Genomic DNA, 14,407 nt, shown 5'->3' with positions numbered 1-14,407 from the left:
TCGTGCTGTTTCTATGCCTGATGGGAGAACCCACACTCTGGATAGAAGCTTCCTTCACTGTGCTATCAGAATTTGGAACAGCCTTCCAGATGCTGTAGTTGGAAACATCTGTGACAATGAGGGCCAAGCCTTCAAGAGTCGAGTGCACAAACACCTATCATCTCTGGGAGGGAAGTCACATGCTTCTTCATAAGCTATCATGAGGGGGACCAGGATGGCAATGCTTGGTTGTTGGCAGGGAGCGTTAATACCTGACTTTCAAGAGCACTTGTGAGTTATGTTCTGGCTGGACTTAGTCCTTAAACTGCTGGAGAACAGTGCAGAAAGATCAGGTGCTGTATTCTCCCGGTAGGGATTAGTTTTTAGCTCCAAGTGCTCCCTGTAACCTTATCCTTCAATCTCTCTGAATTATGGAGGACAGCATGTGTATAAATGTCTTTCTCCAGCAGACTTCGTCATGATCATCATGACTCCAGTATTTCTACTATTTTTTAATGTTTCTTAATTGTACATATAGAACATAGAATAGTACAGTACATTACAGGCCCTTCGGCCCACAATGTTGTGCTGACCCTCAAACCCTGCCTCACATATAACCCCCCACCTTAAATTCCTCCATATACCTGTCTAGTAGTCTCTTAAACTTCACTAGTGTGTCTGCCTCCACCACTGACTCAGGCAGTGCATTCCATGCACCAACCACTCTCTGAGTGAAAAACCTTCCTCTAATATCCCCCTTGAACTTCCCTCCCCTTAACTTAAAGCCATGTCCTCTTGTACCGAGCAGTGGTGCCCCGGGGAAGAGGCGCTGGCTGTCTACTCTGTCTATTCCTCTTAATATCTTGTACACCTCTATGATTTTTTTAAGTTTATCGCTGAGCAGCAGTGAACTATCTGATTGGCCTATCAGAGTTCTCTTTGGGAACTCGTTGACTTGATCAGCATTTCTGATCTGGCTATTGTTCACGATTGCACTTCATAAAAAAAACTCACCTTTTCTTAGATAAGGGACCCAAAACTGCTCACAATATTCCAAATGTGGTCTGACCAATGGCTTACAAAGCCTGAGCATTACACCCTTGCTTTGATATTCTAGACTTCTCAAAATGAATGATAACATTGCATTCACCTTCCTTACCACCAGTTCAACCTGCAAGTTAACCCTTAGGGAAAGGGGTTGCAACTGTTTTTATGCCATGGATGAATACCTTTAAGAAAAGGGTTGTGGACCCCAGGTAGGCAACTGCATGAGGGCTCCCAAGTCCCTTTGCATCTTTGATTTTTGAATTTTCTTCCTGTTTAGAAAATAGCTTACACCTTTATTCCTTCTACCAAAGTGCATGACCATACACTTCCTACACTTTATTCCACCTACCACTTCTTTGCCCATTCTTCTGATCTGTCTGCAAACTCACAGCTTCCTCAACACTACCTGCCCCTCCATCTACTCAAGTCAAGTTTATTGTCATGTAACTATATACATGTATATAACATATCTAACCATATAATGTATACAGAAACAAGACACCATTTCTTTGAACTAGGGTGTAAAGAACAGTAGTACATCTAACACATGATAACTTATGAAGGGACAGATAAAATCTACAGATGAATCATACATAAACAACAAACTAAAGTGCATTAATTTTAAATATTGGAATGTACGGAAAAGATTAACCAGTGAAACTTCAAATACAATGCAACCGGGAATTCAGAAGCTTTACGGCCTGGGGGAAGAAACTGTTTCTCATCCTGACTGTTCTTGTTTTTATACATTGTAGTCTCCTACTTGGTGGTAGGAAGTCAAAGAGGATGCTGGATTGTTGGGCGAGATCCTTAATAAGACTAAAGGCCTTGCGTATGCAGCACTCCTGATAACTGTCCCCGATGGATGGTAGGGAGACACCCTTCCTAATGCTATCACATCCATGTTTTCCTGGGGACAAACCCTTGCAAAGAATATGACAACAAGATGCGGGGAAAAATGGTACCTAGGTTGTTGCCATTCTTGCATAAAGCTGGATACAGTGCTCGAGCTGTGGTCCAGCATAGCTTCCAAGATCTTACAGTATATATAATGGCTCACCCAATAAAGGCAAGTGTTCCCATGTCTTCTTATGCACCTAACCTGCTACCTTCACCTTGTACTATTCAATATACCTTCAGTAACCTATAATCTCTTGCGCTCAGCAGATGCATTTTCTCACAGTTCTCAGGAATAAATTCCCTTTGTCATCTTTTTTATCTGCCCACTTGCCCACTACATTGATATCTTCCTGAAGTCTAAAACTTTCTTGACCACACTGCAACCTTGTTGGCTTCATTGGCAATTTTCTAATCATTGACAGATGATGTAAGACTCTGATCCATTCAATTACTTAAAATCTTTTAAATTTCAAGTCATTCACTATATTTTTGTAATTAAACTGAATTAGATAAATTGTACACTCTTCCCAACTCCTGACAAACCTACCTGTACAAACAATTTTCATCCTTAATTGGTGACTCCATCCAATTAACTCCATGACTTCTTTTATAAGGCTCGAGGTCACAACTGCAATTCTTCTTCTTAGGCAATCCCTTACATTTGCAAAAGACTTACTTTCAACCTGGTTTTGTGGGAACTGAAGTGGCTAATAAGTTCAATACTTCCACAAATGGGGCTGGGGGTGCCCAAAAGGGTAGGTAATTTATAAGGTGGCTTGTCCCTTTGTTTGTTTATACAGGGCCTCTCTGTGTCTCAATGCATTGCCTCAAGGTTCTCAAAGTCATTTCAAATGTTCCTTTGCCAGAAATGGACCAAAGATTGCCGGGAGTCAGTCTGATGCATTTCTTTGAAAAGGCTTGAGCACATCCTCAAATCTGTACCTTTCTCTGCCTGGTAACCTCTTCCCATGACAGAGCCTGAAATAGAGTGTCCGTTTTAGGAGTCTGGAATTGAGCATGTGAGTTATGTGCCTGATCAACATAACGACTGGGTGTAACAGGACACCTCCATCTCTTCTGTCATCCCCTTTGTAGTGTATTTAATATCTTTGCAGTATTTGAGTAACATCGTAAATATATTGTAAAGCAATCTTGTCTGATTATATAATTTATTATGGTGTAGCGGTGTGCTACACACAGCGCTAAAATAACGACACGGAGTCGGTAAACTGCAGTCAAAGATAAAGTTTATTCCAACTTCACAGCCTTGCTTTAAAGCCTCTCTCCCCCGCCAGATGCCTCGACTGACACGTACTGAAACCCCCTCAGGCTTTCTCCCTTTGTTGCGGACCTAGCCTTTGTGCCTGCACGCTGGCTAATTGTCAGCCGGTTCGAGTGTGCTAGTAATTGGGTCGCCACATAACCCCCCCCCCCCCCCCCCCAGAACCGGCGATACACCCCCCAATGTCCACAGTCTGGGCCGGACCCTGTTTGGGAGGTCGGCCTCTGTGCCGCGGGCCGGAAACTCGACCGGTTGCGCCAAGTCCACATGGGCCGGTTTGAGTCGGTCCACCGTGAATTACTAGCACACTCGAACCGGCTGACAATTAGCCAGCATGCAGGCACAAAGGCTAGGTTCGCAACAAAGGGAGAAAGCCTGAGGGGGTTTCAGTACGTGCCTCTTGAGGCATCCGCGCGGGGGAGAGAGGCTTTAAAGCAAGGCTGTGAAGTTGGAATAAACTTTATCTTTGACTACAGTTTACCGACTCCGTGTCGTTATTTTAGCGCTGCGTGTAGCACACCGCTACAATTGGTGACCCCGTCGTGATGCCTCGACTGGCACGTACTGAAACCCCCTCAGGCTTTCTCCCTTTGTTGCGGACCTAGCCTTTGTGCCTGCACGCTGGCTAATTGTCAGCCGGTTCGAGTGTGCTAGTAATTGGGTCACCACAATGGGTTATAGGTAAAAATAACTGAATTGTATACATCAAGACTCCTCCACGTGGTACTTGCACACCTCAATGTAAAGAACAAATGAAGACGCTCATCTCTTGGGCTCTTGTCTTTTTCTTATAATTAGTTTTTATGCTTTGGAGTTACAAAACATAACAGTGGCAACAAAGGAGTTTTAAGTCAATCCTCGATGTCTACCTAGCTGTAGAAGCGCAGTGAGATGTTTGAGTTTTTAAAAAAAGCGCAGTGAGAAATGGTCGAGTGAGAAAAAAATCACAACATGCGTTCTTTGGATGGGGAAAAGATACTCAAGTTTAAAAAATGCACAAAAACAGACAAATTCTTGGGTTCATAAACAGTGAGTGCTGGATGATAATAATCATAAAACAGCAGAAATGGAAATTAACCGATATGATTGCATAACAGATAACACAAGTACTGAACAAATTAGGAGTATTTTAAAGGAAATGAGATAGCCAATGACAAACATGTACCAGTTTTGCTGAATTCATTGAGTTTAAAGGCATACAGTTTGCTTCAAAGTTTGACTGTTCCAACCAAACCAGCAGAAATGAGCTTTGCTGATAGAGATCTAGAAAATTATAATGCTAATAGGAAGGGGATTAAGAATGAAATTAGGAGAGCCAGAAGGAGCCATGAGAAGGCCTTGGCGAGCATGATTAAGGAAAACCCCAAGGCATTCTACAAGTACGTGAAGAGCAAGGAGGATAAGACGTGAGAGAATAGAACCAATCAAGTGTGACAGTGGAAAAGTGTGTATGGAACCGGAGGAGGTAGTGGAGGTTCTTTGCTTCAGTATTCATTATGGAAAAGGACCTTGACGATTGTAGGGATGACTTACAGCGGAATGAAAAGCTTGAGCATATAGACATTAAGAAAGAGGATGTGCTGGAACTTTTGGAAAGCATCAAGTTGGATAAATCAATGGGACTGGACGAGATATACCCCAGGCTACTGTGGGAGGCAAGGGAGGAGATTGCTGAGCCTTTGGCACTGATATTTGCATCATCAATGGGAACGGGAGAGGTTCCAGAGGATTATAGGGTTGCAGATGTTGTTCCCTTATTCAAGAAAGGGAGTAGAGCTAGCCCTGGAAACTATAGACCAGTGAGTCTTACTTCAGTGGTTGGTAAATTGATGGAGAAGATCCTGAGAGGCAGGATTTATGAACATTTGGAAAGGCATAATATGATTAGGAGTAGTCAGCATGGCTTTGTCAAAGGCAGGTCATGTCTTACGAGCCTGATTGAATTTTTTGAGGATGTGACTAAACACATTGATGAAGGCAGAGCAGTAGATGTAGTGTTTATGGATTTCAGCAAAGGCATTTGATAAGGTATGCCATGCAAGGCTTATTGAGAAAGTGAGGAGGCATGGGATCCATGGGGACATTGCTTTGTGGATCCAGAATTGGCTTGCCCACAGAAGGCAAAGATTGGTTGTAGGCAGGTCATATTCTGCATGGAGGTCAGTGACCTGTGGTGTGCCTCAGGGATCTGTTCTGGGATTCTTTCTCTTCGTGATTTTCATAAATGACCTGGATGAGGAATTGGAGGGATGGGTTAGTAAATTAGCTGGTGGCACAAAAGTTGGGGGTGTTGTGGATAGTGTGGAGGGCTGTCAGAGGTTACAGTGGGACATTGGTAGGATGCAAAACTGGGCTGAGAAGTGGCAGATGGAGTTAAACCCAGATAAGTGTGAGGTAGGTCAAATATGATAGCAGTATATAGTATCAATGATAAGACTCTTGGCAGTCTGGAGGATCAGAGTGATCTTGGGGTCCAAGTCCATAGGACGCTCAAAGCTGCTGCGCAGGTTGACTGGTTAAGAAGGCATACAGTGTATTGGTCTTCATCAACCATGGGACTGAGTTCAGAAGCCAAGAGGTAACGTTAAAGCTATATAGGACCCTAGTCAGACCCCATTTGGAGTACTGTGCTCAGTTCTGGTCACCTCACTACAGGAATGATGTCGAAACTATAGAAAGGGTGCAGAGGAGATTTACAAGGATGTTGCCAGGATTGGGGAGCATGCCTTATGAGAATAGGTTGAGTGAACTTTGCCTTTTATCCTTGGAGCGATTAAGGATGAGAGGTGACCTGATAGAGGTGTATAAGATAAGGAGAGGCATTGATTGTGTGGATAGTCAGAGGCTTTCTCCCAGGGCTGAAATGGCTAACACGAGAGGGCACAGTTTTAAGGTGCTTGGAAGTAGGTACAGAGGAGTTGTATAGGGTAAGTTTTTTATGCAGAGAGTGGTGAGTGCCTGGAATGGGCTGCCGGCAACGGTGGTGGAGGCAGATACAATAGGGTCTTTTAAGAGATTCTTGGATAGATACATGGAGCTTAAAAAATTTAGGGCTATAGGTAACCCCAGGTAATTTCTAAAGTAAGTACATGTTCAGCACAGCTTTGTGGGCTGAAGGGCCTGTTTTGTGCTGTAAGTTTTCTATGTTCTATCTTTTCTAGAAACCTGAACAAATTGTGTTAACATTGAAGCAGGTGCTCATATACACCAGACCAATGCAGGCTTAAAGGCAAAACTTACAGAAAATGCAACAAAGTAGGACACATGCAAAGAGCATGTCAGACAGGCAAGATTAAATGGAATACACAAGAAAGCGAAAAAGATGAAAGGTCAAGGTTTCAGTTTCAAAAAGAGCACTAATCTGCATGCTGTTGATGAAAAATCTGATAATGATAGTAACACCAGACTGCATAGCCTTGAGGCTTACAATGTAAAAACTAACATTAGACAAGAAATATGGGTTACACCAGAAGTGAATGCCAAATAGAATTGGATACTGGCTCGGCAATTTCAGTCATGCCACCAAATGAGTTTGAACAGCATTTCAAAATGCTGAACTGAAGCCTGCAGATATCCAAGTAAAAACTTATACTTGTGAATTCCTGTGTAAATAGCAACCAGAATAGTGAAATACAACAAACAATAAGCACCTTGAGCTTGTTCGTGGTGAAGTAAAAAGAGGGCCAGCATTGTGGGAATGTGAGTGGCTGAGACATCTGCAACTTGATAGGAGATCCATCCATCATTTGTATGTTACATCCCCTGCAATAGAGTCAATAGAATGCTAAATAAGAAAGGTACTGGATGATCCCGAAACTACCTCCATGCTGTCTACCAAGAACCATTGCCCAACAGAGGCAAGTGGGTGTTGGTGCCAACATCTGTGCCTTTGGTTGGAAAGCATATTGGATCAAAGAAGGACCATGCTGCTCAGAAAAATCATGAAAGTGATGAAAGCAGTGGTCCAACTACAACAGTTTTTGCAGACAACCTATGTGAGAAAGCTTCTGATATTTTAATCAGCCAGTTACTTGTGAGGTGTATCGCTTTCTATATTGAGTTCAAGTTCATAGCTAAGCAGGGAGTAGTGTTGTCCGTAGTAGTTCTATTTAATATCAGAGACATAAATACAGTATGCATGCTGAAATTCTTTTTTCTTCGCAGAGATCCATGAAAACAGAAGATTGCCCCAAAGAATGTGTGACAATCAAAATGTTAGAACCCCAAAAGCCCCCTACTCCCCCCTCCACCCCCATCCACTTCCACAAAAAGGCATCAGCACCCTCCATCCACAAAATGAGAGAGGTAGAGAGAGAGAGAGAGACAGAGAGAAAGCAAATCGCTGAGTACGCAGCCTCCAACAGCTTTGCCCGACTTTCTGTTCTCTCCAACTCCATGTCACAACCATAGGTTCTGCTACAGGGTATATGCACCCACGCAGCCGGGTTGCACAGCAGATTCGGCAATTGCACTCATGAAAATACATGTCAGCCAATTACGGTTTTGTCATGGTGGTATTTAACTCCTTTCTTTTTTGTTGTGGCATTTGTTGTTCCTTTCATCCACAGTGTTGGCATCTAGGTTTCAATTTGAGAGTTTTAGTTAATGGCTCTGCTTGGCCTAGCATTTATTGATTTCTTTTCCCTTAAAATACTGTTCGCATTTAAGTCTGTGAACGATCGCTTCAGTGTCTTTCTCTCTGCACTTGGGCCATATTCACCTCCACCTCCACCTACGTCTGCTATTTCATTAGTGTTTGGGTATTATTATAAATATGTTGTTTGATTAAGCATTCTTGTTCATTAAAATAATTCATTACTGGCTATACGTATGGAATAGATCAATTGCATCCATCATGATGCCACTATACATATGCGTCTCACTGAAAGTGAAGAACAAACTAAGACTCACATCTCCTGGGCACACACCTTTTTCTTGCAATTAGTGTTTATGTTTTGGAGTTACAAAACATAACGCCCTTGACTTGGGTACTTCCCCTAGTATGGGTGCATCTCCATCTCCTCTCTTTGTCTCTAATTCACATACTGTCGACAACTGAGTCTCTTCTACATTTTTTCCGGCCACCTGACACCAGCACTTTCTTTCTGAGGCAAATGGAAACTGCCGTCTTTCCCATCCCTTTCTTCCATCATAGATCTGGGACATCATGTTTTGTCCCGTGGCAATAAAAACAGCAGATCATCTTGAACAAGCTTTTTGAGAGTGATGGCTTCCTTAATAGAAACAGTAGGGGCTACTGTCTTTTACATCTACGTGACTTGATAGTGATATTGGTTTCTTATTGTTACATATACCAAGATACAGTGACAGGCTTGTCATGCATACAGTTCATACAGACCAAATTATTATACAGTGCATTGACCTACTATAAGGTAAGACAATAACAATGCAGAATAAAGTATAAAGACTACAGATAAAATACAGTGCAGGTAAATGATAAAGTGCAAGATCAAAATGAGGTAGATTGTGAAGCCAAGTGTCAAAGGTTTCATAGGTACATGTAATGTCAGAGAAATGTATACAATATACATCCTGAAATTCTTTTTCTTCTCAGCCATCCACAAAAACAGAGGAGTGCCCCAAAGAATGAATGACAGTTACATGTTAAAACCCCAAAGCCCTCCCCCCCAGCTCCCCCCATGCGTAAGCAGAAGTTAGGCAGAGATCTTCCCTCCCCACCAGCAAAAAAAGCATCAGCACCCCCTCCCACCAAGCACTCACGCATGCAGTAAAGCATCAATAAAGACACAGACTTGCAGTACCCCAAAGACTACATGTTCCAGTAATTCAACATACCACAGGCCCTCTCTCTCCCTAATAAGGAAAAAAGAGATGTTCCCATTTCACAGCGGGAAGGGAGACATAACAAAACAACTCATTGATTTACGGTGTTAAAAGTCTGTTGCGTCACTTTTTCTGAGCTCTGTGCCCAAAGAACTCGGGTCTCTGGGCACATAACCAGCAACCAGCTCACTGCTTTTGATCTTCCGTGCATTCCCACGACTCACCAGATTCCTGCGGAGGAACTGACCTCGAGTCTGCCCGCCTCCAGAGCCATGAAATCCTGAAACCCCGAAGGCATGCGAATCTCCTAGGCTGCGTCCTTGGCATATCGAATAGCGGCCAGTCATGAGACCCTGAGAGTGGGTCCCATTCCCACAAAGAACTGAAGTCAGTCTGTAACTCCAGGTCAGGGTCTTCAAAAGAACCCTGAGGGGAAAAAAATAGAGATAGAAATAGAGCTGTTTCCAAAGATGCGAGCAAAGGAGTCGCTGCCAGGCGCCATCGTCTCCTAAGTTCCACTCTTTATCTTATCCTACCATCTTATCATATCAATCTGATAAGAGTCCATCTTAACATACAAGAAGTCCATTAAGAATGCTTACAGGACTGCTTTGAGTTGGTGGACTGGACAATATTTGGGGATTCATTCTTGAATCTGAATGAATATGCCACAGTTGTCAACAACTTCACCACCTTCTGTATGGGTGAGTTTACGCCTTCAAGAACATACTGGATAGATGTACCCAAATCAAAAGCTGCAGACGAACCAGTTTCATAGCTTGCTGAGGGCTAGATCTGTGGCATTTAAGGCCAATGATTCAGAGCTATACAAGAAGTCCAGGTCCAACCTCCGGAAGGCGATTTTAAGAGCCAAAAAAAAATGTTTGAAGTTAAAGACAGAATATGATGCATGTCAGCCCTGGCAGGGTTTGCAGGTCATTATTCAAGGTGAAAGATAACATCAGAATGGCAGTGATGCTTCACTAACAGATGATTTCAACACATTTTATGCACGCATTGAAAGGGAGAATAAAACTTGTGCTATTCCCTGCAGCACCTGGTGATCCTGTGATCTGTCTCAGAAGCCAATGTAGGAATATCTTTCAAGAAGGTGAACCTTCGCAAGGCATCAGACCCTGATGGTATACACGGTAGGGTAGTGAAAACCTGTGCCAACCAATTTGCAGGAATGTTCAAAAATATCTTCAGCCTCTCACTGCTGCAGTAGGAGGTTCCCAAAAGGGCGACAATCATACCAGTGCCCAAGAAAAGTAGGGTGAGCTGCCTCAATGACTATCTCCCTGTTGCACTCACATCTACTGTGATAAAGCACTTTGAGAGATTGGTCACGACCAGAATCAACTCTTACCTAAGCAAGGATCTGGACTTGCTGCAACTTGTCTATCACCACAATAGGTCTACAAGGAATGCAATCTCTCTGGTTCTCCACTCGGCCTTGAATCACCTGGACAATAGCAATACCTACGTCAGGCTGCTGTTGTTTATTTCAGTTCAGCATTCAACACCATTATATCCTCAGTGCTAATCAATAAGCTCCTGAGTCTCTGTACCTCCCTCTCCAACTGGATTCTTGACTTCTTCATCGGGTGACCACAGTCTGTGCATTAGAAATAACATCTCCTCCTCACGGACAATCAACACTGGTTAACCTCAAGGATGTGTGCTTAGCCCTCTGCTCTACTCCCTCTACACCCATGACTGTGTGATTAGGTATAGCTCAAATGCCATTTATGAATTTGCTGATGGCATAACAATTGCTGCCAGAATTTCAGAAGGCAATGAGGAGGCATACGGTGGTGATAGATATCAGCTGATTGAGTGGTGTTGCAACAAACTTGCACTCATTATCATTTGTTGTTAGTTTTGCAATTGCAGAAACTAATTGAAAGAAAAACACAGGAGCCAGGATCTTGTCGACTTAGTTTTCCTTTTAGTGAGGTGCTCACAATTTGGCACAGTGGTATAATGACATATGTATTTCATGTACTTCTTATATATAACCCAAAATTAATTATGTAAACAAACAAAAAATGCTTAATCAAACAATGTACTTAGAATATTACTCAAATGTTACTGAAATGTTAAATACAGTACATTCCTCCCTGCTTAGCTATAAGTTCCAACTTAATATAGAAAGCACCTCAATTTATATATAACTATAGACATCCACAGAAATTCGGACTGAAGATTTAATTACTGTAGAGGATTTCTTATTCCTTCTTATAATGTCTTTTTTGACAAGAGAAGTCACTCTGCTTGGCATATGAGACTTGTGGCTGTCAAACAATCTCAGGTCCTGGGGCCTCCTACATGGTGGTTGTCAGAGTTGACTCTGGGACTGCAGGAAGTGGCTCTGATAGTTCTGGACACCTTTCCTCTCAAACAATCAGTTGCTCTCTTCAACTGATCAATGTGTCATCTCCAGATGACATCAAATGCAATCTCCGCTGCGTAGGAGAGAGGTCAAGGTCTGCCCTTAATCATTCCAAGAAGATTGGCAACTTTCAATCATCCCTGTAGTCCCTTGCTGGGACAGCTTGTCCAGGAGTAAAACGTCGAACCTCCTTGTTTCAGGAGGCCTTGGTTTGTCTCCTTCTGAGATTGAGTTTGATGAGATCCAAGCATGAGTGCAAGGGACAACCCAGGAACCGGAAATCTGGAGAGTAGTCGGTAGTGCAGTGTGCTGTATTGCGATATGCAAGGAGGAAATTGGCGAGCTTCTGATTCAGTGTAATGTGTGCTGTTAACATTACTCATAGTACTTTCTTTACTTTCACCTGGGCCAGATGGACTACATGCCAGAGTCCTCCTGAGAGAGGTTGCTGAAGAGATAACAGATGCATTGGTCATAATATTTCAAGAATCACGTGATTCTGGCATGGTCCCAGTGCGCTGGAAGATTGCAAATGTCACTCCACTCTTTAAGAAAGGAGGAAAGCAAAAGAAAAGAAATCATAAGCCAGTTCGCCCAACTATTATTAAGGATGAGGTTTCGGGCTACTTGGAGACTAATGATAAAATAAGTCAAAGTCAGTATGGTTTCTGTAAAGGAAAATGTTGCCTGACAAATCTGTCAGAGTTTTTTGAGGAAGTAACAAACAGAGTGGACAAAGGAAAGGCAGTGGATGTCATTTACTTGGACTTTCAGAAGGCATTTGATAAGGTGCTACACATGAAGCTGTTTAACAAGATAAAATCCTATAGTACCAGGAAAGGTACTAGCATGGATAGAGGAATGGTTGACACAAAGTATACTGCAGATGCTGTGGTCAAATAACACATACAAACAAGCTGGATGAACTCAGCAGGTTGGGCAGCATCTGTTGAAAGGAGCAGTCAACGCTTTGGGCCGAGATCCTTCGTCAGGACTAAAGAAGGAGGGGGCAGGGGCCCCATAAAGAAGGTGGGGGGAGGGTGGAATGTGCCAGGTGAAAAACCAATCAGAGGAAAGATCAAGGGGTGGGGGAGGGGAAGCAGGGAGGGGATAGGCAGGAAAGGTGAAGAAGGAATCTAAGGGGAAAGCACTATGGGTAGTAGAAGAAGGCAGAATCATGAGAGAGGTGATAGGCAGCTAGAAGAGGAGACAGAGTGAAAGTGGGATGGGGGAAGGGAGAGGGAGGGAATTACCAGAAGTTGGAGAATTCGATGTTCATACCAAGGGGCTGGAGACTACCCAGATGGTAAATGAGGTGTTGCTCCTCCAACCTGAGTTTGGCCTCATCATGGCAGTAGAGGAGGCCATGTATGGACATATCCGAATGGGAATGTGAAGCAGAGTTGAAGTGAGTGGCAACTGGGAGATCCTGTCTGTTGTGGCGGACGGAACGGAGGTGCTCAACGAAGCGGTCCCCCACTCGCCGATGTAGAGGAGGCTGCACCGGGAGACTCACAAGTGAAGTGTTGCCTCACCTGGAAGTACTGTTTGGGGCCCTGAATGGTGTAAGAGAAGAGGTGTAGGACTTATGCTTGCAGGGATAAATACCAGGTGGGAGATCTGTGGGGAGGGACGTGTGGACCAGGCAGTCACCGAGGGAACGATCCCTGCGAAAAGCAGAGAGGGGTAGAGAGGGAAAGATGTCCTTAGTGGTGGGGTCCTGTTGAAAGTGGCGGAAGTTGCGGAGGATAATATGGTGGATCCGGAGGCTGGTGGGATGATAGGTGAGGACAAGGGGAACACGGTCCCTGTTGTGGTGACGGGAGGATGGGGTGAGGGCCGAAATGGAGGAGATGTGGGTGAGGGCATCATTGATGATGGCAGAAGGGAAACCACGATTCTTAAAGAAAGAGGACATTTGGGATGTCCTGGAACGGAAAGCCTCATCCTTGGAGCAGATGCAGCGGAGACGGAGGAACTGGGAATAGGGAATAGAATTTTTACATTTGGCAGGGTGGGAAGAGATGTAATCAAGGTAGTTATGGGAGTCAGTGGGTTTATAGAAGATGTCAGTGGACAGTCTATCTCCAGAGATGGAGACCGAGAGATCAAGAAAGGAGAGAGAAGTGTCTGAGATGGACCAAGTGAATTTGAGGGCTGGGTGAAAGTTAGAGGCAAAGTCGATGAAATTGATGAGCTCAGCATGGCTGCAGGAAGCAGCACCAATGTAGTTGTCAATGTATCGAAGGAAAATTTGGGGAGCAGTACCAGTATAGATTTGGAGCATAGACTGTTTCACATAACCCACGAAGAGGCAGGCATAGCTGGGGCCCATGCGAGTGCCCATAGCTACACCCTTGGTCTGAAGAAAGTGGGAAGAGACGAAAGAGAAGTTATTAAGTGTGAGTACCAGTTCCGCCAACCTGAGGAATGTGGTGGTGTTGGGGAACTGGTGAGGTCTATTTTCCAGAAAGTAGTGGAGGGCTTTGAGTCCTTCTTGATGGGGAATTGAAGTGTATAAAGATTGGACATCCATGGTGAAAATGAAGCCGTCGGGACCGGGGAACTGGAAGTTATTGAAGAGGTGGAGGGCATGGGATGTATCCCAGATGTAGGTAGGGAGGGACTGAATTATGGGTGACAAAATGGAGTTGAGGTAGGCAGATACAAGTTCGGTGGGGCAGGAGCAGGCCGAAACTATAGGCCTACCAGGGCAGGATCTTATGGATCTTGGGGAGGAGGTAAAACCGAGCAGTGCGGGGTGTGGGAATTATGAGTTTTTTGGCTGAGGATGGAAGGTCTCTGGAGTTGATAAGGGCAGTGATGATACGGGAGACAATGGTTTGATGTTTTTGGTGGGGTCCTGTTCCAGGGGTAAGTAAGAGGAATGGTTGACAGGCAGAAGGCAGGGTATGGGAATAAAGGGGGCCTTTACCATTTGGCTGCCAGTGGGGTTCCTCAGGGGTCAGTATTGGGACTGCTACTTTTCACATTGTTTG

Source organism: Hemitrygon akajei, chromosome 22 (genome assembly GCF_048418815.1).
Source record: "Hemitrygon akajei chromosome 22, sHemAka1.3, whole genome shotgun sequence".
NCBI classification, from domain to species: domain Eukaryota; kingdom Metazoa; phylum Chordata; class Chondrichthyes; order Myliobatiformes; family Dasyatidae; genus Hemitrygon; species Hemitrygon akajei.
Note: the sequence above shows the minus strand (reverse complement) of the source record.